Source organism: Macaca mulatta, chromosome 10 (assembly GCF_049350105.2).
Source record: "Macaca mulatta isolate MMU2019108-1 chromosome 10, T2T-MMU8v2.0, whole genome shotgun sequence".
Taxonomy (NCBI): domain Eukaryota; kingdom Metazoa; phylum Chordata; class Mammalia; order Primates; family Cercopithecidae; genus Macaca; species Macaca mulatta.
The window spans coordinates 11,415,627-11,440,812 of NC_133415.1; the positions used below are offsets into that span (position 1 = coordinate 11,415,627).

Below are 25,186 nucleotides of genomic sequence, written 5' to 3' on the forward strand. Positions count from 1 at the left end.
GCCTAGCAAAGGGTTGGGGAGAAATTCATCATGAATTTCTCATCCTACCCTGGACCCCTCATATTAGCTCACCAGCAAGTCCTATCATTTTTGCTTTCAAAATTTGTTTCTCGGATCCACCCACAATTCTTCATTTTCACTGCTGTCATCCTTTCTTGCTTGTGGGGGCCTCTTTTAGGCATTAAAAATAGGTTAGCTCCTTTCCAAGCAGTCTCAAAGGGTTTATATATTAGTAAAGGAGACAGATACAAATAAACAACTTTAATATAAAATATTGAATAATTTATTATTGTAATAACAACAGGTGCTCTTAGAACACAGATGAAAAAGAAATTATGCCAAGGGAGTTTGGGAGAAGAAGACAACAGGAAAAATACAACAAGGAGAGTAGATAGTCACATTCTTCTCCCTGCTTCCAAACTCTAAAAAGAGAAAAGCATCAACCACGGCACAAAGCCATGAAAAAAATACTATATATATCTAGGGAAAAGAAAGTGGTCCGTTAAGGCTTACAGATAAGGATTCACTAAAAAAGCAGCCAGAAACGTTGACTGGAATTAGGTTTTGAAGGGATCTGTGGGACAACATCTGCAGCAACTGGATGCAATGAGGGCTGTTTAAGCAAAGGAGTGACCTGAGTAAATCCATCGTTCAGAAAGTGAACCCTGGCAGTAATGTGGACTACAGACTGCGGCAGGGAAAGGTGAGAGACAGAGACGCTAGCGGTACACTCACATAAAACTCACATAATAACTAAGTTGTAGCTTTCTAGCACGAGGCACCAAATGTCAGTATCCATCTAAATACCAGTTCTTTTTAAAGGGACCTACCACATAGGAGGAAAGCAAGGGGCTGGTATGATGGTCACCTTACAAATATCTTCCTGTAAGAACTTGGTAAAAGGGCAACAATGTTCTTGAAAAAGTATTTTCTTCTTTTTAAGGAGAAGACTATTGCCAATACATGGTAGATACATATTTTAAAAACTTACCTTTGACAGTACCTGGGGCAACACAAGCCCGTGAAGATGAGTCTAGGTTACATTCAGTGCAAAAAACCACAACCCTGAAAAGAGAAAAAAATCACAATGAGCTGTATGCTCATAGCAAGATGCCACAGGAGGCAGTGGCACAGGTGGCCTCATGGAAATCCAGCTCCTCCTTTCACCAGCTATTGTTTCTAGGCCCGCAGCCCAACCTCTCAGAGCTCAGCTTCCTCAACCAACACTGGGAACACTAACAACACCTTCTTCATAGGGTTCTTTTGAAGTTTAAATGCAATACGTGTAAAACTCTTAGTAGAGGGCAGGATACCAAACACATGCTCAATAAAGGTAAGTGGTTACTAAGGCTTCATGCAATCAAGGGCATCACCCTCTACCCAGGTGTTTAGGTCAGACCCTGACATCCGTCATGAATTTCTCACCCAACCCCTCATATCAGTCCATCAGCAAGTCCTATCATTTCCTCTTTCAAAATCTGCTTCTCAGATCTACCCATAATTCTTCATTTTCACTACTGTCATTCTTGCTTGTTGGGGCCATTTCGCTGGTTCTCTGTTCCTATTCTTGCTCCTCCCCAGTCCATTCCCCCATAATGGCTGGAATAGTCTCTTCAAAATCAATTCATAGCAAGTTGCTAAAAAATGCAGTAAATATTTTATTTATTCCATGATGGAATCTCTCTCTGAAATATATATTCATGTATTTGAATGTAGAGATATAGGAATATATATTAAATGGCCAGCACCTTCATTTTACAATGACACAAACAAATGCAGAAGGAATGCTCCTCAAGGTTGGAGCTACCTACGTGTGTGCTGGTGCTCAAAGCAATGGCGAGCCCAGCAGAGGTTCATCTGGGACCAGCATCTACAGTGCTGTCAGAAAGCTGGCACTGTTTGGAAGTTGGCCCCTTAGTTTCACAGTAACCCAATACTTCTGTCCAGGACAGCGTGCTCCACTCCCCACAGCTAGAGATTGTAAGTCAGAGCTTCAGCCCCATGTCAGGGCACGGTGCTGAGACGGTGCTGCAGGGAATCTGAAAGCACCTCACTGCCACTGCCCTGCTATCTGTCGTCCCCTCTATTGGACTTACTTTATTTAATAGTGTTTGAGTCAATACATCTCAGATGGAATTGTGATGAGAATTAGAAATATTATGACTCGTCTCCCTATCTCTCTACTATACACCGCAGCAGTCTTTCTTGCTAAAAAGCAAATTTGACCTCTGGGTATCTCGCCACCTAAATTCAGTCAATAACTATCTTTAGGGTAAAATCCAAGACCTCTCCAGAGACCTCTTCATGACCGCACAGTTTCCTTACTCACAACATACACACTAATGTCTGAGAGCCCCTGCCTATTCCCTTCTCCTTTTCCTTTAGGTGTTATCTCCTAGAAATTTTCTGTACCCTCGCTGGTTGGACAAAGTGTTCCTCCTCTTAGATACACATTATATTGGTAATATCCACGAGTCCATTTTCTTCACTCAGCAGGAGTTCCTTGACAGCAAGGACTATGTCTAACACACCTTTGAATTTGGTACTGGGTAGAGTCCAATAAACATAAGCTGAACCGAATCCCAATGGAATCCCAGCAATTCAGTAGTTGAATGTGGATGTGTCCCCTAATTAACTGCGTTGGTAAAAACTGAAGTTAGCTGCAGCCTCCAAGATGGGTCTGGCCCTTACAGAGAACTCGAGGCTACGTGGTTATGTCTGACCCTCAGCACTTCAGAGGACGGCAGGATTCATTAATTTTTTTGTCAACTGCAGAGACTATCAAGATAATAACACTAATTTTTAGTTCCCTATTCCGATTAAAGTTTCCGCTTAGGCTAAAACACAGCCTCTTCTCTGGATCTATCATTAGTCCAAATTCTGTGCCAACCCTGTAAAGTTGCACATTACATGTCTCCTTAACAGACAAGGCTAGAAAGAGACCATGCCACTCAGTCCCTAGCCTGCTTGGCAGTGTGTCTCAGACACTGCCTGTATTCAGAAGGGAGGGGAAAAAAGGAATTAGGGCAGAGGATAGGCAAGCTAAGGAAACTGAGCAGTTTTCCAAGTACTCCTGAATCTAGGTTTTACAGAACAGCTGCATTACTTTCTCTGCCAGGCTGTGAACCTCTGTATCAGGTGCACATGTATTCAAAATAAACATATAAGTCAATTCTAAAATCAACATCTGAAATTATCTAGCTGAAGTTACCTACAGCACTATTTTCCTTCCAAGGTATAAATAGTGGCAAATTCCTCCAAAACAGCTTTGAAATGCTCAGAACTACACGGTAATCCTACCATCTGATCAGGTACAGCTGCAGCAGTAAAACTGTGAACCACTCTAGTTTTCTCTCTTCTCTTTCAGAGCAGCCAAACTAGTCTTGGAATTCATAGAAGGGGTGGGAATGTTCAGTGATCTTGGGTTAAATTAACCCCCAGGTCCTGTTAAACTGCAAGCCGGCTTCAAGAATTCCTTTAGGCCAGGCGTGGTGGCTCACTCCTGTAATCCTAGCACTTCACTTTGGGAGGCCGAGGCAGGAGGATCGGTTGAGCTCAGGAGTTCGAGATCAGCCTGAGCAACATAGGAAGACTCTGTCTCTACAAAAAAATGTAAAAAATTAACGGGGCATGGTGGCATGTGCCTGTAGTCTCAGCTACTAAGGAGGCTAAGGCAGGAGAATTGCTTGAGTCTGGGAGGTTGAGGCTGCAGTCAACCATGATCACACCACTGCACTTCAACCCGTGTGACACAGCAAGAACCAGTCTCAAAAAAATAAAAATAAAAATAAAGAATTATTCCAAAGCCAAGTACCTAACTAAACTCACAGGATGTAATTAGAACTAAATCTTTCCTACGGAATATGGCAAGTTGAAAGAAATACATATTCAACAAACTATATTTATTTTGCTGGTATCTTACTAGTATCACCTTTGATATGGCAGGGTTTTAATTTTCAAGGTTGACTATTCAGCACCATTATTTTAAATTTAAATTCTCATTTTAAAAATTCAAGCAGTATAGAGAGGCTCTTAACCAATGTCCCCTCTCCCTCCATTCCAGTCTTCCCAGGACTCACCACTCTTATCAGTTTGATATCCAGCATCATTCTTAGGATACAGACTATTGAGAATACACTATAAACTTTTAATTGAGTCACAAATAACTCTGAAAACCTTGTCTGCCTACATTGTTGGCAACTCGCCTAACTTCAAGCAAGACGTCCAGAAGAGATATCTTAAGTGAGGCAGCAGACGTGAGGGAGGAGCAGAACACCAGCAAGGAGGCCTGGAAGGTCTTCCCAGGAAGCAAGAGGGGATGCCAGGAGACTTGGTGGCAGACAGCAGGGTACCAACCATCCAGTTCTGTGAGCAGGGCACCCGGCCCAATCAGGTAAGAAGATACCCAGTTAATTAAGTAACACAAATAATAATATCAAAAGTCTAAGGAGGCCAGGCATGGTGGATCACACCTGTAATCCCAATACTTTGGGAGGCCGAGGTGGGCAGATTGATTGAGCTCACAAGTTCAAGACTAGCCTGGGCAACCTGGCGAAACCCCATCTCTACAAAAAAAATACAAAAAAAGTAGCCCAGCATTGTGGTATGCACCTGTAGTCCCACCTACTCAGGAGGCTGAGGTGGGAGGATGGCTTGAGCCTGGGAGTCAGGGGATGCAGTGAGCCTAGATCACACCACTGCACTCCAGCCTGGGCAACAGAGCCGGACCTTGTCTCAAAAGGGAGCACAGGTGGATGCAGATCTGCTAGAAATAGATGGTTTTACTTAGCCCCCATACACAAGAGATTTATTATCGTTCCAAGACCTGGAAATACTATCTTTGCAGTTTTAGGCCACTCCCTACTTCACTTCAACGCTTTGGAAATTCTATAAAAATACTATCAGTCCATTCCTAAAAACATCCCCTTTAACCTTAAAATCTGTTCTACCTATTGCACTCCTCCTCCCCTCTTCCCCTTCCTAGTCCAGCTTTTGTTGTTGTTGAGATGGAGTCTCGCTCTGTAGCCCAGGCTGGAGTGCAATTATGCAATCTCAGCTCACTGCAACCTCCACCTCCTGGGTTCAAGCAATTCTCCTGCCTCAGCCTCCTGAGTAACTGGGATTACAGATGCATGCCACCATGCCTAGCTGTATTTTTAGTTGGAGTTTCACCATGTTGACCAGGCTCATCTTGAACTCCTGACCTCAAGTGATCAACCCTCCTTGGCCTCCCAAAGAGGTGGAATTACAGGCGTGAGCCACTGCACCTGGCCTAGTCAAGCTTCTTGAAAAAGCAGTTTATATTTGTGGTCTCAACATACTAATTTCTCATTCACTTATTCATCACTTGATTAATAAGACAACTTGATTTCTGTCCCTATCAATCTCAGTGTCAATGCAACAGATACTGTTCAACTGTTCTTCCTTTAACCTCTCTCTAGCATTTAAAAATCAGAACCATTGTCTAAAAATAAACACAAAATAAATAAATAAAAATCCGAACCAGAACCACCTGAAACCTGTCATTTAGGACCTCCTTTCCTGTCTTAATAGTAAGGATACTGAAGATCCAGCCACTGGGCCAGGGGCATCCTGTTTTAGCTCCTGGTATCCTGGCTGTGTCAGGTCCTCCTGTTCCCTTGGGTCTGTAACCAGCCTTCTTATCACAGGAAGGTTTGGAGTGGGTGAGAAGGTGAAAAGCTGCTGCTTCAGTTGTTGCTGTACATGGCAGACTGGGGGCCAGAGTCATGGAGCGGGAACCAAACTCAACTCCTGGCTTCACAGATTGAGCTCAGTTCTGATGCCCAGTCTGATATGGAGCAGGTTTAGTCCCTTCACCCACTCCTCTGGAAGGGCCCATGGCAGTACTTTTGCTACCTCTTGGTCTGTGTCTTTCCAGTCTGTTTCATAAGACAGTCTTTTTCTCCCTGTCCTTTCATTATTAGTGTATTCCTCCTCTGGAGTCCACACTTCCCTTTCTCTATTTATTATATATACACATCCTTATGCTTTCTCTTTTTTGAGACGGAGTCTCACTCTATCGCCCAGGCTGGAGCACAGTGGCGCGATCTCAGCTCACTACAACCTCTGCTGCCCCGGTTCAAGCAATTCTCCTGTCTCAGCCTCCCGAGTAGCTGGAATTACAGGCACCTGCCACTGCACCCAGCTAATTTTTGTATTTTTAGTAGATACGGGGTTTCACCATCTTGGCCAGGCTGGTCTTGAACTCCTGACCTCGTGATCCACCCGCCTCGACCTCCCAAAGTGTTGGGATTACAGGCATGAGCCACTGCACCCAGCCTGGTCTTATGCTTTCTCATAGATGCAGCTTCCACCTGGATCTTGATGATTCCCAAGTCTTTCTCTAGTGTTGACCTCTTTTACAGCCTTTAGAACTATCTACATAACTGCCTAATGCAGCTCCACCTCATGTGCCACAGGGCCCTAAAATAAAACAACCCTCCCCCAAAGCGTGTTCTTCTGTCTCACTTGGGAATACTGCCATCCCACTCAAATCAGAAGTCTGCGAACATCAGCAGCTCCTTCCTCTCACCAAACTGTCAGTTCTAATCCCCAACTATTCTAGTATATACTTCCTTATTCCTACTGCCACTGACTGCCCTGCTTCTGGCATAGCTTCTCACCAGTCTTATGCTAGTTATCTTTTCGATTGGTTTTCCTACCTCAAGACCCACCCCTCCCCTACACCACTAGAATTACCTTCAAAAAGCAGAAATCCTTATTGCCTTTGCAATGTGTCTCATCCACCCTGTAGATAAAACCCCATTCCCACTGTGGCCGGCGAGGCCTGGTCCCTGCCCGCCCCACTGTCCTCACCTCCAAAACCCAACTGTTTTCCGTTTCCCTTGAGCACCACATGGTTTCCGTGTGCCTTGGAACATGCTGTTGGTACCTGGACTGCCTTCCCACGGGCAGGACAAATTTCGTCTCAACTTTCAAGATGCAGGCTTAGGGAAACCTGTTCTGTGCGGTCTCTCCTGACTCCCTCTTCTCACAGGTGATCGGGATGGATCCTTCCCCTGAGTGAGCAACTGCACTCAAAACACACACTAGGCTTACTTTTGTGTGTGTATACTGGCAGGTGGTAAGCTTCCCGGGTCTAAGGCTTCCTTATCACTGTCATTTAATATAGTGCCAGCACAAAGGACATTCCCAATAAATTCTTGTGGAATAAACACACACATTTTTTACGAAAAAACTAAAATCAATTCAATACAACATGACATTCTGAGCTTACGAAAACAAAGCTGTGGCTTATCAGCTGTAACAGTCTATGAGGGCAGTGTGCTACTTGCACGGCATCCCCAGACTTCCTGGGAGAAGCAGTGAAGGAAACTTTGGGACTGATGGCAGGACCCTGGCACAAGAATGTTCATCTGATTTTTATGTCTTGGAAGTCAGGAAAGGTTGCCTAAGAAAAACAAACTCAGTCCAAAGTAGGAATGATCAGAAAGACTCATACTCAACCTTGGGGTATTAATCCAGCTTGCTCAACTAATTTATGCCCTCCAGCCTGGCCCCAGAAAAGTCTGTCAATTCTGTAACAGAAAAGGCTTGAGAAAGTACGACTGCCTTCTGAAAGCCTAAAACAACTGCAAATCACTTATAGTAGAGGCAGGGATGGTAGGGAATTCACCGAGGGTTACAAGAACAGCAGAGGCAGCTACTGAAACAGCAGATTCAATTCAACCGGCTTCACTGAATGCTTACTAAGTGCACGGCACTATGCTCAGCAACTTTTCAGAGCAAGGGCCTACGTCCAGGGTTTATTGCAATTGTTGGTCACATAAGAATTAAGCAGATTAGAGGTGATAAATATGTTAATTAGGTTGACTTAATCATTCCACATTATATTCATAAATCACAATATCACTTTGTACCCCATAAGTATATGCAATTATAATTTGGCAATTTACATTAAAAATTAAAATTAAAAGAAATAATTAAGCAGATTAACATGTTAACTTTTGTGACCAATTTATTGGTGATTAAAGAAAAACCTTTGTTCTTTTTCTATATTGCATATTGATTTTATGAGGTGAGGTTGTTCACAAATTTTAGATGTATACTGCTTCTCCAATAAACCAGTGAGTTGAACACTGACAATGATGATAGTAATATGAATAATCATTAACAATTGTTTATGCTGTGCCCAGCACTGTATACCTTGGAAGTCTCAAAAACTCTCAATTCAGATCTGATCCGCCTTTTCAGGGACCTTACACTATATGTAAGGAGAAGAAAGCTAAGCACTAAGCTGAGTGGCGCAGAAGTTTAGAGAATGCAGAGAAAACGGTGAGCCAGACAACCTGTGCCACCTTCAAGGAGAAACTGGGATTCCAACTGGAACTGACAGGATTGAAAGCAGTGATTCTCAAACCCTTTTGTCTCTGGATCCCTTTACACTTACGAAAATTATGGAAGACCTCAAAGAGCTCTTGTTTATCTTAATTTTAATTATCAATATTTGCCATAGTAAAAATTATAACTATGAAACATTAGAATTATTAGTTCATTTATTCGGCCAACAAACATATGAAAAAAAGCTCACTATCGCTGATCATTAGAGGAATCCAAAAACCACAGTGAGATGCCATCTCACGCCAGTCAGAATGGTGATTATTAAAAAGTCAAGAAACAACAGATGCTGGCGAGGCTGCAGAGAGGTAAGAATGCTTTCACGCCATTGGTGGGAAAGTAAATAAGTTCGACCACTGTGGAAGATAGTGTGGCGATTCCTCAATGATCTAGAACCAGAAATACCATTTGACCCAGCAATCCCATTACTGGTTATATTCCCAAAGGAATATAAATCATTCTATTATAAAGATACATACACGCGTATGTTCACTGCAGCACTATTCACAACAGCAAAGACATGGAATCAACCCAAAGGCCCATCAATGATAGACTGGATAAAGAAAATGTGGTACATATACAACATGGAATACTATGCAGCCATAAAGAGGAACGAGATCATGTTCTTTGCGGGAACATGGATACAGCTGGAAGCCATTATCCTCAGTAAACTAACACAGGAACAGAAAACCAAACAGTGCATATTCTCACTCATAAGTGGGAGCTGAACAATGAGAACACATGGACACAGGGACATTTCTTGATCTGGGCCTGTTGGCTGGGGGTGGGTGGCAGGGGGAGGGAGGTATTAGGAAAAATAGCTAATGCATGCTGGGCTTAATACTTACGTGATGGGTTCACAGTGCAGCAAACCACCATGGCACATGTTTACCTACGTAACGAACCTGCACATCTTGCACATGTACCCTGGAACTTAAAATAAAAACAAAAATAATAAACTGTTGCTTTTTAAATTAAAAATGGTATTTCAAAGGATCAAAAATTTGAGGAAAGTGGCACTGTTTTACATCTTTGCAAACTTCTTTAATGTCTAGCTTGAGCAACAACAGCTGTACCCAAATATATACTTTCGCATTCAATCTTTTTCTGTATCACATGTCTGGAAAAACTCCAATGTGCACTCATGAGAGAATGAATTTAAAAGGCATACAGCATCTTAGTATTATTAAAACAGTTGTGACCTCCTGAAAGGGTCTTGGGCGGGAGGAAGGGGCACACTTTGAGAAGTGTTCATTGAAAAAGATAAAGAAAATGGTCTAAGTAAGGGCTGGGCAAGAAGGATGTGTGTGGCTCCTAAGCTCTAATTTTCAAGAACACAAACCCCTACTCTTAACAGCTCAGCTACAACCAAGCTAACCTCCGTGGTGAATCTCAGAGACAGAGATGGCCCGGGCAAGGCGGCGTTCGGCCAGGCTGTGCAGGGTGGTGCTGAGGGCAGTGCCATCAGGGAGGCTCTACTGCCCTGGGTAGCATTCTCTAGAGGCCACGTCAGGTTTTCCTCTCCAGAGCCTCCACCGTGCTCTCCTTCTAGAAGAGAAGCTGTAAATGGCTTACCAGAACTGCCTTGCCATGGCTTCCCGGGGCTGTGTTTACTAACTGCAAAATCATCTCCCTGCTGCAGTCTCAAAGTCTTCAGACATTTCTTGATCTGGCTGTCTTAAAAAGCAAATTTAACATCAGCCACGTAGCCAGGTTTTCCTTGCCAACAATCATGTGAGTTTGCTATTCTGTTCCTGTGCATCTTGCGCACTGTAAAAACAGTTCCTGGAGCATCATATGTCATGGATCTAGTTGCCATAAACTGAAAACATTTTCTTCATATTTTGTGGCACAAACTAAAAGCATTCTGGATGCGGTTTGCATACAGTCCATCTCTGGCCAAAAAAGAGGTTTAAATTTATGGATAAACAGAGAAAGGGGGGTAGCCACTGCTTTAGTTAAGCCGTTTTATTATCAAAGTCAATGTCTGATAGTGTGTATTTTTTAATTTAAAATTTTCCTGTGATTAACGTTCTGAAATTATCCTGCAATAAGTATGACTACGCTCATTTTATGCAGCAAGCTTCAATTTGTCTAACAGTGTTTTACAGCTGACAGAGCAGAGAGGAAACAGAAGCTTCGTTTTGGTCTCTTAAATTAAAATAAAAAAAAATAGAAACAGTCATGAATCTATACAGTTTTTCAGTCCTTTTTTATTTTTTAGTAAACATATTCATTAAGGCCCCTTAACAAGACAGGACAGATCATTTTTAAGTCAAAGTGAAACTAAAACTTTAAAAGACATTTCTGCTTCTGGGAATGGTAAACCAGGTAATAAAGACCAACCATTCTGCTGAGGACAGCCAGAAAGTCTGGACAGAATATTTAAAAAATTGTAAAGGCAGAGGTATACTAATAAGTTAGTTAAGAATTACCATACACAAAAATCAAATTCAGGTGAACTGTATACTCAAATGTGAAAGATAAATAATAAAGCTTTTAGAAGATAATATGGGAAAATGCTTCAAAACCTAGGGGTAGGGAAGGATTTCTCAAATAGGATACAAAAAGTACCTAGTATTAAAAACCAAATATGACAATATTAGACAAACATGACTACATGAAAATTAAGAATATTTGTCCATCAAAAGATATCCTCCCTCTTTTTCCGACTGGAACCATGGAGGGTGTAGAAGAAAAGAAGAAGGTTCCTGCTGTGCCAGAAATCCTTAAGAGAAAGTGAAGGAATTTCGCAGAGCTGAAGATCAAGCGCCTGAGAAAGAAGTTTGCCCAAAAGATGCTTCGAACAGCAAGGAGGAAGCTTATCTATGAAAAAGCGAAGCACCATCACAAGGAATACAGGCAGATGTACGGAACTGAAATTCGAATGCCGAGGGTGGCATGAAAAGCTGGCAACTTCTATGTACCCACAGAACCCAAATTGGCATTTGCCATCAGGATCAGAGGTATCAATGGTATGAGCCCAAAGGTCCGAAAGGTGTTGCAGCTTCTTCGCCTTCGTCAAATCTTCAATGGAACCTGTGTGAAGCTCAACAAGGCTTCAATTAACATGCTGAGGATTGTAGAGCCATATATTGCTTGGGGGTAACCAAACCTAAAGTCAGTAGATGAACTAATCTACAAGCGTGGTTATGGCGAAATCAATAAGAAGCAAATTGCTTTGACAGATAACACTTTGACTGCTCGATCTCTTGGTAAATACGGCATCATCTGCGTGGAGGATCTGATTCATGAGATCTATACTGTTGGAAAATGCTTCAAAGAAGCAAATAAGGCCGGGCGCGGTGGCTCACGCCTGTAATCCCAGCACTTTGGGAGGCCGGATCACGAGGTCAGGAGATCGAGACCATCCTGGCTAACACGGTGAAACTCCGTCTCTACTAAAAATGCAAAAAATTAGCCGGGCGAGGCGGCGGGCGCCTGTAGTCCCAGCTACTTGGGAGGCTGAGGCAGGAGAATGGCGTGAACCCGGGAGGTGGAGCTTGCAGTGAGCTGAGATCGCGCCATTGCACTCCAGCCTGGGCGACAGAGCGAGACTCCGTCTCAAAAAAAAAAAAAAAAAAAAAAAAAAGAAGCAAATAACTTCCTGTGGCTCTTAAAATTATCTTCTCTATGAGGTGGAATGAAGAAAAAGACCACCCATTTTGTAGAAGGTGGAGACGCTGGCAACAGGAAGGACCAGATCAACAGGCCTATTAGAAGAATAAACTAAGGTGTCTACCATGATTATTTTTTTCTAAGCTGGTCAGTTAATAAACAGTACCTGCTCTCAAATTGAAAAAAAAAAAAGAAGACGCCCTCGAGAAAATGAAAAAGCAGGCAACGTAAAACCAATAAAAGGTCCATATTCAAAATAATAAAGGGTTCTAACAAGTTCTAAAAGAAAAAAGATAACCCAACAGGAAAAGGGGCAAGAGGCTAGATGAAACATGTCATCAAATGAACGACAAGAAAATCTAAACTATCCAAATGGCCAATAAACATATGAAAAGGCATCTAGTCTCAACAGTAAGTAAGGGCGACGCAAAAGAAAATCATGAGGCCAAGCACACTGGCTCATGCCTGTAATCGTAGCACTTTGGGAGGCCGAGGCAGGCGGATCACGAGGTCAGGAGATCGAGCCCATCCTGGCTAACACAGTGAAATCCCGTGTCTACTAAAAATACAAAAAATTAGCCGGGTGTGGTGGCGGGCGCCTGTAGTCCCAGCTACTTGGGAGGCTGAGGCAGGAGAATGGCATGAATCCAGGAGGTGGAGCTTGCAGTGAGCCGAGATAGTGCCACTGCACTCCAGCTTGGGAGACAGAGTGAGACTCCATCTCAAAAAAAAAGAAAAAAAAAAGAAGAAGAAAATCATAATGATACACCATTATACATCATAATGGCTAAAAACACTGAAATCTGATATGATTAAGTGTTGCTAGGCTATGGAACAACAGAAATCTTCACACACTACTTGTGTGAATGTAAATTATTACATCTACTTTGGAGAATGGTTTGGCTTGATTCTCCTAAAGTTCAAGACAGATAAGACCCATGACCCAGCAATCCCACTCCTAGGTACATACCCAGCAGAACATATGCACGTGTACCCCAAAGGCACACACAGCAGCACTATCCATAATAGTCCCCAGCTGGGAACAACCCAAATATCCTCAATAGCACAAAGGTAAGGACACTGGTATATTCATAAAATAGAATGTCATACAGCACAAAAATGAAGGGACAGTCACACAGAACAACATGGATGAATCTCGCACACATAATGACAAGACACAAAAGAAGATACAGCATATGACTCCCTGTGTTCAAAACCAGGCAAAACTATAATGTTTACAGGGACATGGGCAGTAAAACTACAAAGGAAAATAAAGAAATCAAGAGTGGTTACCTGTAGGTGGAAGGGGAGCGACTGTGACTAGTGAAGGTCACTAAGAAGGGGCTGTTGGGCCGCTATAATGTTCTATTTCCTAACCTCAGAGGTGGTCATTTAAAAATAATTCATCGTTTTACATTTGTATTTTATGCACTTTTCTAACTGTGTGATATATTTCACAATTAAAAAGATTTAAATCAATCTTTTTAAATCTTTAATTAATTTTACAAAAATAAAATTAATACAAAAGGAAAAGTGGTATTTTTTGTGTAACTTTAAAAATTAGATCACAGAACCCAAATTCCTCAGATGGTGTACCAGGCCCTTCATCCTCAGCCTTGTCTTTCTAGTCTCATTCCTTACCACTCATCTTTCTTCACAAGTAGTCTGCCACACCTGCTCTCAATCGTGTGCTTTCTTTACCTTTACTTGTGATACTTCTCTGCCTAGAAAACCATGTAGACATATCCCAATCACCTTTCTGCCAGACTAGCTACAAGCTGTTATTCAAGACACAGCCTGGGTGCCTCTCCTCTGAGAAACCTTTTCAGGAGACAGACTCCAGAGCCAGACTGACTGGTCTAAATTCCAGGTCTACCATTCACTAGCAGTGTGCTCCTGGTCAAAATACCAGCCTCAGTTTTCTGGCCTTCTCATCTGTAAAACAGGGTAAGGGGTTGAAGTGAAGATTAAATGAGTAAACATATACAAAGTGCCTGGAACAGAGTATGCACTAGGTAAGGGTGAGCTATTATCATCAACATACTCTGACACCCTCCTCTCTGCTCCCCTTGTTAGATCCTCTGCTCTACCTTGTTAGATCCTTTGCTCTACCTTGTTAGATCCTCTGCTTCTGGGTTCCCGTGGCCCAGTATTATAGTTATTTTCTTGTATACAGCCTTTATGGACAGTTAATTCCTCAAGAGCAGAGACTAAATCTTTCATATCCCAATCCTCCACCATCTAGAACAGTGCCTGGCAGGTAGCAGATATTCATTGAATATTTGCAGAATGAATAAACTGACTCCAAAGTTGGATCTACATCACATATAGAAGTAGTCCTTTGGTGCTGCTCTATCCTGTGTGTACACCACAAAACGGAAGCATACTCTTGATGGGTTTCCTATGGCAATAACCTAAGAATACAGGTGTAGACTCCCTCTGGATAGCAACAAATGAGGGTAATACTACTTGTCCTGTCCACTTGTTGTAAGGCTACTGTAGGGCTCAAATGATAATGACTATGAAAACATTTTTTCCCCCCAAGACGGAGTCTTGCTCTATTGCCCAGGCTGGAATGCAATGGTACGATCTCCGCTCACTGCAACCTCCGCCTCCCGAGTTCAAGCGATTCTCCTGCCTCAGCCTCCTGACTAGTTGGGATTATAGGCAACCGCCACCACATCTGGCTAATTTTTGTGTTTTTAGTAGAGATGGGGTTTCACCATGTTGGCCAGGCTGGTCTTGAACTCCTGACCTCATGATCCACCTGCCTCGGCCTCCCAAAGTGCTGGGATAACAGGCATGAGACACCGGGCGCAGCCTTCTTTTTCTCTTTTAAAAGATAGACTCAGCTGGGCATGGTGGCTCATGCCTGTAATCCCAGCACTTTGGGAGGCCAAGGCGGGCAGATCACTTGAGGTCAGGAGTTTGAGACCAGCCTGGTAAACATGGTGAAACCCTGTCTCTACTAAAAATACAAAAATTAGCCGAGTGTGGTGTCACATGCCTGTAATCCCAGCTACTCGGGAGGCTGAGACAGGAGAATCGCTTGAACCTAGGAGGCAGATGTTGCAGTGAGCCAAGATAGTGCCATTGCACTCTAGCCTGGGTGACAAAGCGAGACTCCATCTCAAAAGGTTAAAAAATAAAGAAAAAAAAATCATTATAATAGTCAAACAGTATAAACAACCCAAATGTTTTGTTGTCCATCAAAGTAATCAATAGATAAACTGTGGTAAATCTACCCAGTAGAAAACTACTCAGCAATAAAAACAAACAAGCTACTCATACTTACAACAACATGAATGAACCTCAAAAATATTACGCTCAATGAAAGCAGCCAGACGTGAAAGAGTACGTACTGTATGATTCAATTTTTAGGGGCTGCCTGGGGCATGGAGTGGAAAAAGGGACTGACAGCACTTGGGCAAGAAGGATCTCTTTGGGCAGATGGAAATGTTCTAAAACTGGGTTGCGATGATGATGGTAAAACTGTATAGACTTTTTTTTTTTTTTTTTTTGAGACAGGGTCTCACTCTGTCCCCCAGGTTGGACTGCAGTGGCACAAGCAGAGCTCACTGCAGACTCAAACTCCTAGGTTCAAACTATTTTCCTACTTCAGCCTCCTGAATAGCTGGGAATACAAGCACACGCCACCATGACCAGCTAATTTTATTTATTTAGAGATGGACTCTCGCTCTGTCACCAGGCTGGAGTGCAGTGGTGCTATCTCGGCTCACCACAACCTCCAACTCCCTGGTTCAAGTGATTCTCCTGCCTCAGCCTCCCGAGTAGCTGGGATTACAGGCATGCGCCACCATGCCCAGCTAATTTTTGTATTTTTAGTAGAGACGGGGTTTCACCATGTTGGCCAGGATGGTCTCAATCTCCTGACCTTGTGATCCGCCAGCCTCAGCCTCCCAAAGTGCTGGGATTACAGGCATGAGCCACCACGCCCAGCCAATTTTTATATTTTAATTTTTTTAGAGATGGGGTCTTGCTGTGTTGCCCAGGCTGGTCTCTTAACTCCTGGCCTCAAACAGTCTCCCCATCTCAGCCTCTCAAAGTGCTGAGATTATAGGTGTGAGTCACCACAACTGAGCAATTTACTATGTTTTAATTGTATATCTAAACTGGGTGAATTACACAGTATATAAATTATACATCAATAAAGATGTTTTGTTTTAATGCAAATATCTGGCATTCTTTTATAACTAGCTACGATTCTCACATATTTAAAATCTCATCCATAAATGTGAAGCCAAATCATGTAAGACTAAGACAGAAGTCAGCTTTTAAAAATTAAAAAATAATTTAATGTCACATATTAAATATCTTAAAAACCCAAACTGCCTTCTCTATACTTATTTTCCAATCCAGGAACAACAAATAATGATCCTGATAAGCAGGCTTTCACTGTCATTTGTTTATTTCATCCCACCTGTACAAACACACACTTTGGCCTCATCTGCATTTATAATTGGAAACATGAGTATCTGGCATAATACCCCCCTCTTTGTTTTTGTCCCAACAGCAAGCATAAGTAAAAGGTAAATACAGAAAGCACAGTATATAATGGGGTTTTAAAATATATATATATATATTCATATGATAAACAGGATTTCTAAATAGGGTTTAAACTAACCCTTAGAAATTAACAGTTCTTTTATATATACAAATGTACCATAGTACTTCAGATTAAATTCTGCAGGTCCTAAAATGCTATCCAAACTAGTTTGCTGAACTGGAATTGTTAAATTGGATACTGCTTAAAGTAGGTCACTGGCTCGGCCATGAAAGTATTTGGTAATGCAGAGATCTACTTGCAAAGTCATCTGTCATAATGAGATTTGACTTAGACAAAACCGGAGAAGCGACACCAGTTGGGTGTCAATTGTCAGCTGTATTTTATTCAAATAAATCCCATTTTAGATTTATCTCACTGCAGATTCTTGAACTGGGAAATAACAAGATGAAAGAAGTGTTTTCCAAAGAGTAAATCTGGTGTCCATGTTTAGAAAATGCCTCTTTTGCTTCCTGTCCTTTGTCCCACACATCTACTCAGTCTCTAAAGCCCATTAATCCTTCTTTTGAAATGTCTTTCAGCTTCATTCCTTTCTCTCCACTTCTATTCTCACCACTGCAGTCCTAATTTGAGTCAGGAGGCTTTAAAGTACAGGAAAACTAGAAAAAGAAGCCAAACTAGAGACCATTAGAGTAATCTAAAATGGGAGTGAAGAGGACTCAGTCTAGAGCAGTGGTTCTCAAAGTATGGTCCCCAGACAGCAGCAACAGCACCTGGAATCCTGATAGAAATGTAAATATTCAGACCTTACCCCAGAACCAGTGAGCCAGAAACTCTGGGGGTGGTGCTGGCAATGTGCTGTTAACAAGCCCTCTGGGTGATTCCGATATAGGTTAAAGTTTGAAAATTAGTGATTTAAAGAAGCACGGGCCAGGCAAGGTGGCTCATGCCTGTAATCCCAGCACTTTGGGAGACTGAGGTGGGTGGATCACAAGGTCAGGAGATCGAGACCATCCTGGCTAACACGGTGAAACCCGTCTTAAGATACAAAAAATTAGTTGGGCATGGTGGTGCATGCCTGTAGTCCCAGCTACTCGGGAGGTTGAGGCAGGAGAATCGCTTGAGCCCAGGAGGTAGAGGTTGTGGTGAGCTGAGATCATGCCACTGCACTCCAGCCTGGGCAACAGAGTGAGACTCCATTTCAAAGAAAAAAAAAAGAAGCTGAAGAGAAAGGAATGGGCCCAGATGAGGAGAGAACTTGGGGACCTGCTGAGAATGTCTTCCACAATGTCCCTCCAATCTCCAACCCAACCTACCAAAAAAGAACTCTTCTCCAAACCTATCTCTAGGTGTTACTGACTTTTGATATCACAACCCTCTACAGTGCTTAGGTTCAATCTTCCTTCCCCCTAGTCTCCATCCAATATAATACAGTCATCCTCAGTATCCTTGGGGGATTGGTTCCGGACCCTTGGTGTATACCAAAATCTATGGCTGCTCAAGTCCCTGAAACAAAATGGTGTAGAGACTGGGCACAGTGACTCACGCCTAAAACCCCAGTCGTTAGAGAGGCCAAGGCAGGAGAATTGCCTGAGGCTAGGAGTTTAAGACTAGCCTGGTAAGACACATAGTTAGACTTCATGTCTATAATTTTTTTTTTTTTTTTAAATTAACCTGACATGGTGGTGTGCACCTGTAGTCCTAGCTACTGAGGAGGCTGGGGCAGGAAGATCACTTGAGCCTAGGAGTTCGAGGCTGCAGTGAGCTATGATTATATCACTGCACTCCAACCTGGACAACAGAGAGAGACACTGTCTCTAAAAAATAGACCAGGCGCAGTGGTCACGCCTGTAATCCCAGCACTTTGGGAAGCCAAGGCAGGCAGATCACTTGAGGCCAGAAGTTCGAGACCAGCCTAGGCAACATGAGGAGACCCTGAGTCTACTAAAAATACAAAAAAATTAGCTGGGTGTGGTGGCACAGGCCTGTAATCACAGCTACTCAGGAGCCTGAGGCACAAGAATAATTTGAACCTGGAAGGCGGAGGTTGCAGTAAGCCAAGATCACACCACTACACTCCAGCCTGGGCAACAGACCCTGTCTCCACAAATAAATAAATAAATTAATTAATTAATTAAAATGGAGGGGCTGGGCATGGTGGCTCACACCTGTAATCCAAGCACTTTGGGAGGCTGAGGCAGGCAGATCATGAGGTCAGGAGATTGAGACCACCCTGGCTAACACGGTGAAACCCCGTCGCTACTAAAAATACAAAAAAATTAGCCAGACGTGGTGGTGGGCGCCTGTAGTCCCAGCTACTCAGGAGGCTGAGGCAGGAGAATGGCATGAGCCTGAGAGGCGAAGTTTGCAGTGAGCCAAGACTGCGCCACTGCACTCCAGCCTGGGCAACAGACCGAGACTCCATTTCAAAACCTAAATAAATAAAATAAAATGGAGAAGTATTTGCATATAACTTATGCAAATAACCTAATGCCCCCTCCTTAGGTACACATCTTCCTGTATTCTTTAAATGTAATCTCTAGGTTATTTATAATATCTAATACAATGTAAATGCTATGTAAGCAGTTGTTGCACTGTATTATTTAGGGAATAATATCAAGGAAAAAAGTCTATACGTCTTCAATACAGATGCATTTTTTTTCCTAGATATTTCTGATCCATGACTGATTGGAGTCATGGATGTAGAACCCATGAATATGGAGTGCCACTATACTAATCTTGTTGATTCTGCTGTTGAGGCTCTAGGTAGTCGAGGAAAAAAGATACGTACCACAATGTGGAAAATTATGATTAAAGGAGTGCTTCAAATCAGTGAAGAAAAGATGAATTATTCAGCAAATGATTTTTTAATAACTGGCTAGTCACTGTGGGAATGCAGAGCAGGAAGCTATACATTCCTTACTGTATGTTTTCTTTTTTTTTTTTTTTCTGAGACAGAGTCTCACACTGTCACCCAGAGTCTCACACTGTTGCCCAGGCTAGAGTGCAGTGGTGTGTGTGATCTCAGCTCAACACAACCTCCGCCTCCCGGGTTCAAGCAATTCTCCTGTCTCAGCCTCATGAGTAGCTGGGATTACAGGCATCTGCCACAGTGCCTGGCTAATTTTTGTATTTTTTGTAGAGACAGGGTTTCACCATCTTGGCCAGGCTAGTCTCGAACTCCTGACCTCGTGATCCACCGACCTCGGCCTCCCAAAGTGCTGGGATTACAGGCGTGAGCCATTGTGCCTGGTCCTACTTTATGTTTTCTTACTCCATATATCAAAATAAAATTCCAGATGAATCAAATACATCAATTTGAAAACAAAAAGAGCTGGGTGTGGTAGCATATGCCTTAAATCCCAGCACTTTGAGAGGCCGAGGTGGGCAGATCACCTGAGGTCAGGAGTTTCAGACCAGCCTGGCCAACATGGAGAAACCCCATCTCTACTGAAAATACAAAAATTAGCCGGGCATTCCAGCTACTCGGGAGGCTGAGGCAGGAGAGTCGCTTGAACCTGGGGGGTGGAGACTGCAGTGAGCCGAGATCGCACCACTTCACTCCAGTCTGGGTGAAAGAGCAAGACTCCGCCTCAATAAATAAATAAATAAATAAATAAATAAATAAACGAAGTTGTTCATTGCTATTGCTGATGTACTATATGTAATCCTGAACTGAAAACAATCTTAATGTCAACCATTAAAGGATTGGTAAGTAAAATAATCGATTATTCTGTGGACATTAAAAAGAAAGCAGTGAAAGACATATGGAAGACATTCAAAACTACTTGTTAGATTAAAATAAGAGCCAGCCAGGAGTGGTAGCATACACCTGTAGTCCCAGCTACTTGGGAAGCTGAGGTGGAAGAATCACTTGAGCCCAGGATTTTGAGGCTAGCTGGGGCAACAGAGTGAGACCCTGTCTTAAATAAATAAATAAATAAGATAAGCCATTACAAAACATTTTGTATAGCTTTATCCCCTGTTGGTCAAAAATATACAAATAAATATATAAAACACATATGTTATACATTATATACTATCCGTGTGTATATATAATGTATACAATGTATGATATAGTATATATATGATATACCTGAAAGTATGGAGAAAGTCTGGCAAGACATCCAACAGCCTTTAAAAATAAGTACCTTTGGCAGACTGCAGCAGCTCACGCCTGTAAATTCAGCACTTTGGGAGGCCTGGATCACTTGAGTCCAGGAGTTCAAGACTAGCCTGGGATATATAGCAAGACCCAATCTCTACAAAAATATTTTTAAAAATTGGCCAGGTGTGGTGGCACCCACCTGTAGTCCTAGTTACTTGGGAGGCTGAGGCAGGAGGACTGATTGAGCCCAGTAGTTGGAGACTGAAGTGAGCCATGATCACACCACTGCACTCCAGCCTGGGAAACAGAGAAAGACCCTGTCTGGCTGTTTTTTAAAAAACAAAACAAAACAAAACAAAAACAAAAGAAGATACACCTAAGGAACAGGATGCAAGAATTTTCCATTTTCTACTTCATAAACATCAAGTTTTTACAAAGAGCATAAATTACTCTTACAATAAAAAATAAATCTGATCATGTCACTCCTTTGTTCAAAAAGTTCAAAAGCCTTCCAGCCCACAGACGATACAGTCCAAACTCCCCAGTGAGATGTAAGGATGGTCTAGCTTTGCCACCTGACACCTCACCTATCACCAGGGTGAGCTCCCCTGATGGGGCAGGTTAGGATGGGGTCTCTGTTCTCCCTCCTCCACTGTATCTTTCCTGAAGTCTGGTGCCACATGGTCCTTAATGGTCAACTCTGATAACCTTTTGTGCCATTTGCAAAGCTTTCGTCATAATGGAGCACACTGCTACTACATTCCAACTTGTCCTTTTCAGAACAATGTTGACAAAGCTGTTCAAATAAATTAATAAATTTATCCCCTGCTTTCATGGAAAAATAAGTTCACATGCCAACGTATAAGCAGACCAATAAAACCTCCACTTCTGAAAACCAAAATCTAACATTATGCTTTCTGGCTAATAAATATTAACACTTATTTATAGTTATTCGTTGGCATATATCTGGCATAGTATGTAACACATGACTATAAAAATTACAGTTGTTCAGGAGCAAGAGAAGACTGGGGGAAGTTTTTTCACAAGCAATGAGAGGTGGAGCCAGTTTTGTGATCTCCTTGGCTGGGGTATAATGGAGGATGCACACTGAGTAGTTGGACAACATCTTGATGAAGTCCTACTATTCATCTCACAAGCCCAGATTCATGTTGCTGTCAAGGTACAGAGATAGCACACCACCTGTATGCTAGTGCAAGTTTGATCCAGGGCTCAGTTAATAAAAACTTATCTCTGCAGGAAATGTAGATGCTTCTAAAAGAGGTAATGCTATGTGGGAATAACAGATCATCTCCTCTGATTATCCATAACAACCATGGTTTCTTAGTATTCACTGAGTATTATCTGTGCTTTATTCTAAGTTGTTCCTTATGGCCAATAATTGTCCTCACAGACTTCCTAAGAATTGGCCATTGGAAGAGTTCCCTGTGGCTAAAGATCTGGAATCTAAAGTCTCATAAGATTTTGGCCATGATCCTGGCATTGAGTGGTTGACCATTTACCATAAGCACCAATGTGTTCAATACAATGGACAGTGCTTTCTGAAGCTGGTCTCATAGTCATGTTTATATGTTTCTAAGACAATCAACTCAGTAAGATACAAGGATTTGGGGTTGGGGATAGGAGGGATACAGAAGAGCTACACTGCTTGGAAGGCCTAGGCTAAAGTCACCAGCTTAGTTACCTGGTCATGACATGGATGAGCCACTTTGTCAATAACATCTGCCTTGAGCATGAGGGTTACAGGTTGTGGTACTTATAAATTTTGTTGATAACCATTTCCCTTATCAAATGAAGTACCTTATTCATTTTTGTATTAACAGTGCCTGGCACAGAGCAGGTATTCAGTAAATGTTGGCTATATTAATGAAGCATAGGTATCAGGAAATACACATCATATAATAAAGGGGCAAGTGGGCAAAACTGATAATTGCCTACTAGACAGCATGAGGTGGTAAACTCAGTTACTGAAAGGATAATGTTAGGCTGTGGGCTCAGTCACAATGTAGGTCAGTTAAATTCAGGGGTGCTTCACGGTCACAAATCATGGTTACATTGTAATCACAGCAATTGTGGTAATACTATTACTTGTTTTGCAAATGCCTGGAATCCAGATTTGGCTAGGGGTAAACTTAGGTTCAATTAGAAAGCTACATTTCCCAACTTTTATTATGAAGAGAGGTGGCTACATGTCATGGCTCTGGTCAATCATTAGATGAAGCACACCTTTGTACCTCACTTGAGAGGGTGGGTGGTCTGAAAGGGAAGCAGAAAAATGGCCTTGCCACCATCAAGGATGGATCAAAGGAATTTGAGACATTAACAACACTGGGAGCGACTACTTATTTCTCAATTTTGTGGTGTGTAGGAAAAAATGAATCTTTATTTGGTTAAAGCAAAGTTGGATATTCCATTACACATAGCCTAATTTATTTCTAACTGATAAAATCACATAGAAGTAGCAAGAAGAGTTATGAGACTGCTGTAATAATCTATAAGAACAAAAAACTTATCCTAATAACTGAATGAGTAGTCATCTTCTTTGTGGTAATATAATTGTAAAGATTTCTGGAGTGTACGGTATCATATCATGAAACGACAGTACTCTAGCTAGCAGCTTCAATAATGATTTGAGATGATCTAACCAAATCAAAATGTTTGGAAAGAGTGTTGATGCTTACATGCTCTGAGACATGCTGCAGTATCATCAGCAATAAGACCAACTAAAACAGAGCAACATCCAGCCTCATATGAAATTAGCAAACATCTCCTCTCAACTACATGCAAGTGGTAATCAAAACCAAGTGGAAAAGAAAAACTGAAAACATTTCAAAAAGCACCTGCAGAAGAATGCTACTATTCCAGCTGCATATTAAACTTCTGTTTATCAAACATGTTCAACATTCAACATCTGGCCTTTCCACAAGCTAGTGCTTACCAATGAAATGCTAAAGAACACTTTTTGTTTAAGTAACAGCCACTGGGAAATCTTAAGCCAACTGAAGGGCAGTCTGGTTGTAGCTCATATTCACTTCTGAAGAAATGAAAATGAAACAGCTGTCTTAACCCTCAATAATTTGTACTCAAAACTCTCTAGCCGTGGGTACTACACATTTAAAATCTGAGCTTCACAACACTTTCATCAACTTCTTCAAACTGTTTGTTTTTAAAAAATATTTCATATACAGTATTTTCTCCTGTACTTGAGCATCTGCTATCAAAATACTATCTTTCATCAATTTTGAGATTCACGGTTTTTTTTTCTTTACAAGTTAATATTTGTGAAATCTAGACAGATTTTACAATTAATGACATCTTACATCTTACAATTAATTGGCAGCATTCTTTCTTTCTTAATGGAACATAAAATACAATATGTCTTATGACTGATGGCGTCTTAAATTCCGTAAAATATGGTAACAGCAATCCCTAACTTTTACTAGATGCATACCGTGTAGGAGTCACAGTGCTTTACATAGAACTCATCTGCCTATCAAAGCATTCCATGAGGTAAGTGCTACTGTCATCCTGTCTTTAATTTTTTAAAATTTTAATTATTATGGGTACATAATAGTTGTATACATTTATGGGGTACATGTGATGTTTTGATACAGGTATACAGCATGTAATGATCAAATCAGGGTAACTGGGGTATTACCTCAAGCATTTATCATTTCTTTGTGTTAGGAAAGTGCCAATTCTACTCTTCCGGTTATTTTAAAATATACGATAAGAGTATCGTTAACTATAGGCATCCTACTGTGCTACCAAATACTAGATCTAATTCATTTTATCTAACTGTATTTTTGTACCCATCAACCATTCCCACTTGTCATCCTATTTTGTAGAGAAGGAAACAGAGAAGCTAAACAACACAGTCACTGGAAGTACAGCTCAAACTATCTGACTCCAGAGTTTAAGCTCTTAACAACTGTCCTAACTGAAAGCTCAAAAATACTCTTTTACTTTCCTCCATTCATAATAAAAAATGGTCTTTATTTCAAAATGTTTTTATTTTGCCCTCATTCTTGACAGATGGTTATTTTTCTTCCAGCACTTTGACGATGAATTGTTTTGTGGCTTCCACTGTCACTGAGAAGTCGGCTATCAGCCTGCAGTCTGCTTTTTCTCTCAGGACTGTACTAGGATCTTGGATTTGCCAGTGTATCCAGGTGATATTTCTCTTTCTTTACCCTGCTTGAGCTTCCGGATTCAGATGATTTAGGTCTTTCATCGATTTTGGAAAATGTCTTCAAATACCACCTCTCCCTCAATGCTTCTATTCTCCTAGAACTTTGATCAGATGTTATATTAAATCTTTTATTCTATCTTCCATGCATCTTAATCTTTCTTTTACATTTTCTCTGTCTCTATGGGTTTTATGTGGACAATTTCTTCAGCTTTATCTTCTAGTTCGGTAAGTCCTAGCTTCACTTGTGTCTAATTTGCTTTAAGATTAGACTTGTCTACTAAATGCCAAATTCAATGATGTTCTTTGCTTCTGAAATGGTTATTTTTTTCATTCTTATTTTCTTAAT

The 25,186-nt window shown here is 41.6% G+C and overlaps 1 protein-coding gene and 1 pseudogene across 31 annotated transcripts in view; one reads left to right on the top strand and one right to left on the bottom strand.

The window, feature by feature from the left end:
* Nucleotides 1-25,186, bottom strand: part of TNRC6B (trinucleotide repeat containing adaptor 6B) — a 296,478-nt gene that overhangs the window by 221,567 nt on the left and 49,725 nt on the right. For 28 of the 31 annotated variants that reach the window (XM_077949599.1, XM_077949586.1, XM_077949572.1 and 25 more), the window contains exon 2: nt 992-1,065. The exons of the other annotated variants lie outside the window; for them this stretch is intronic. The gene's annotated coding sequence lies outside the window, so the exon portion shown is untranslated. The remainder of the gene's footprint in view (nt 1-991; nt 1,066-25,186) is intronic. 31 annotated transcript variants of the gene reach the window in all.
* Nucleotides 11,040-12,229, top strand: LOC704738 (large ribosomal subunit protein uL30-like; annotated as a pseudogene).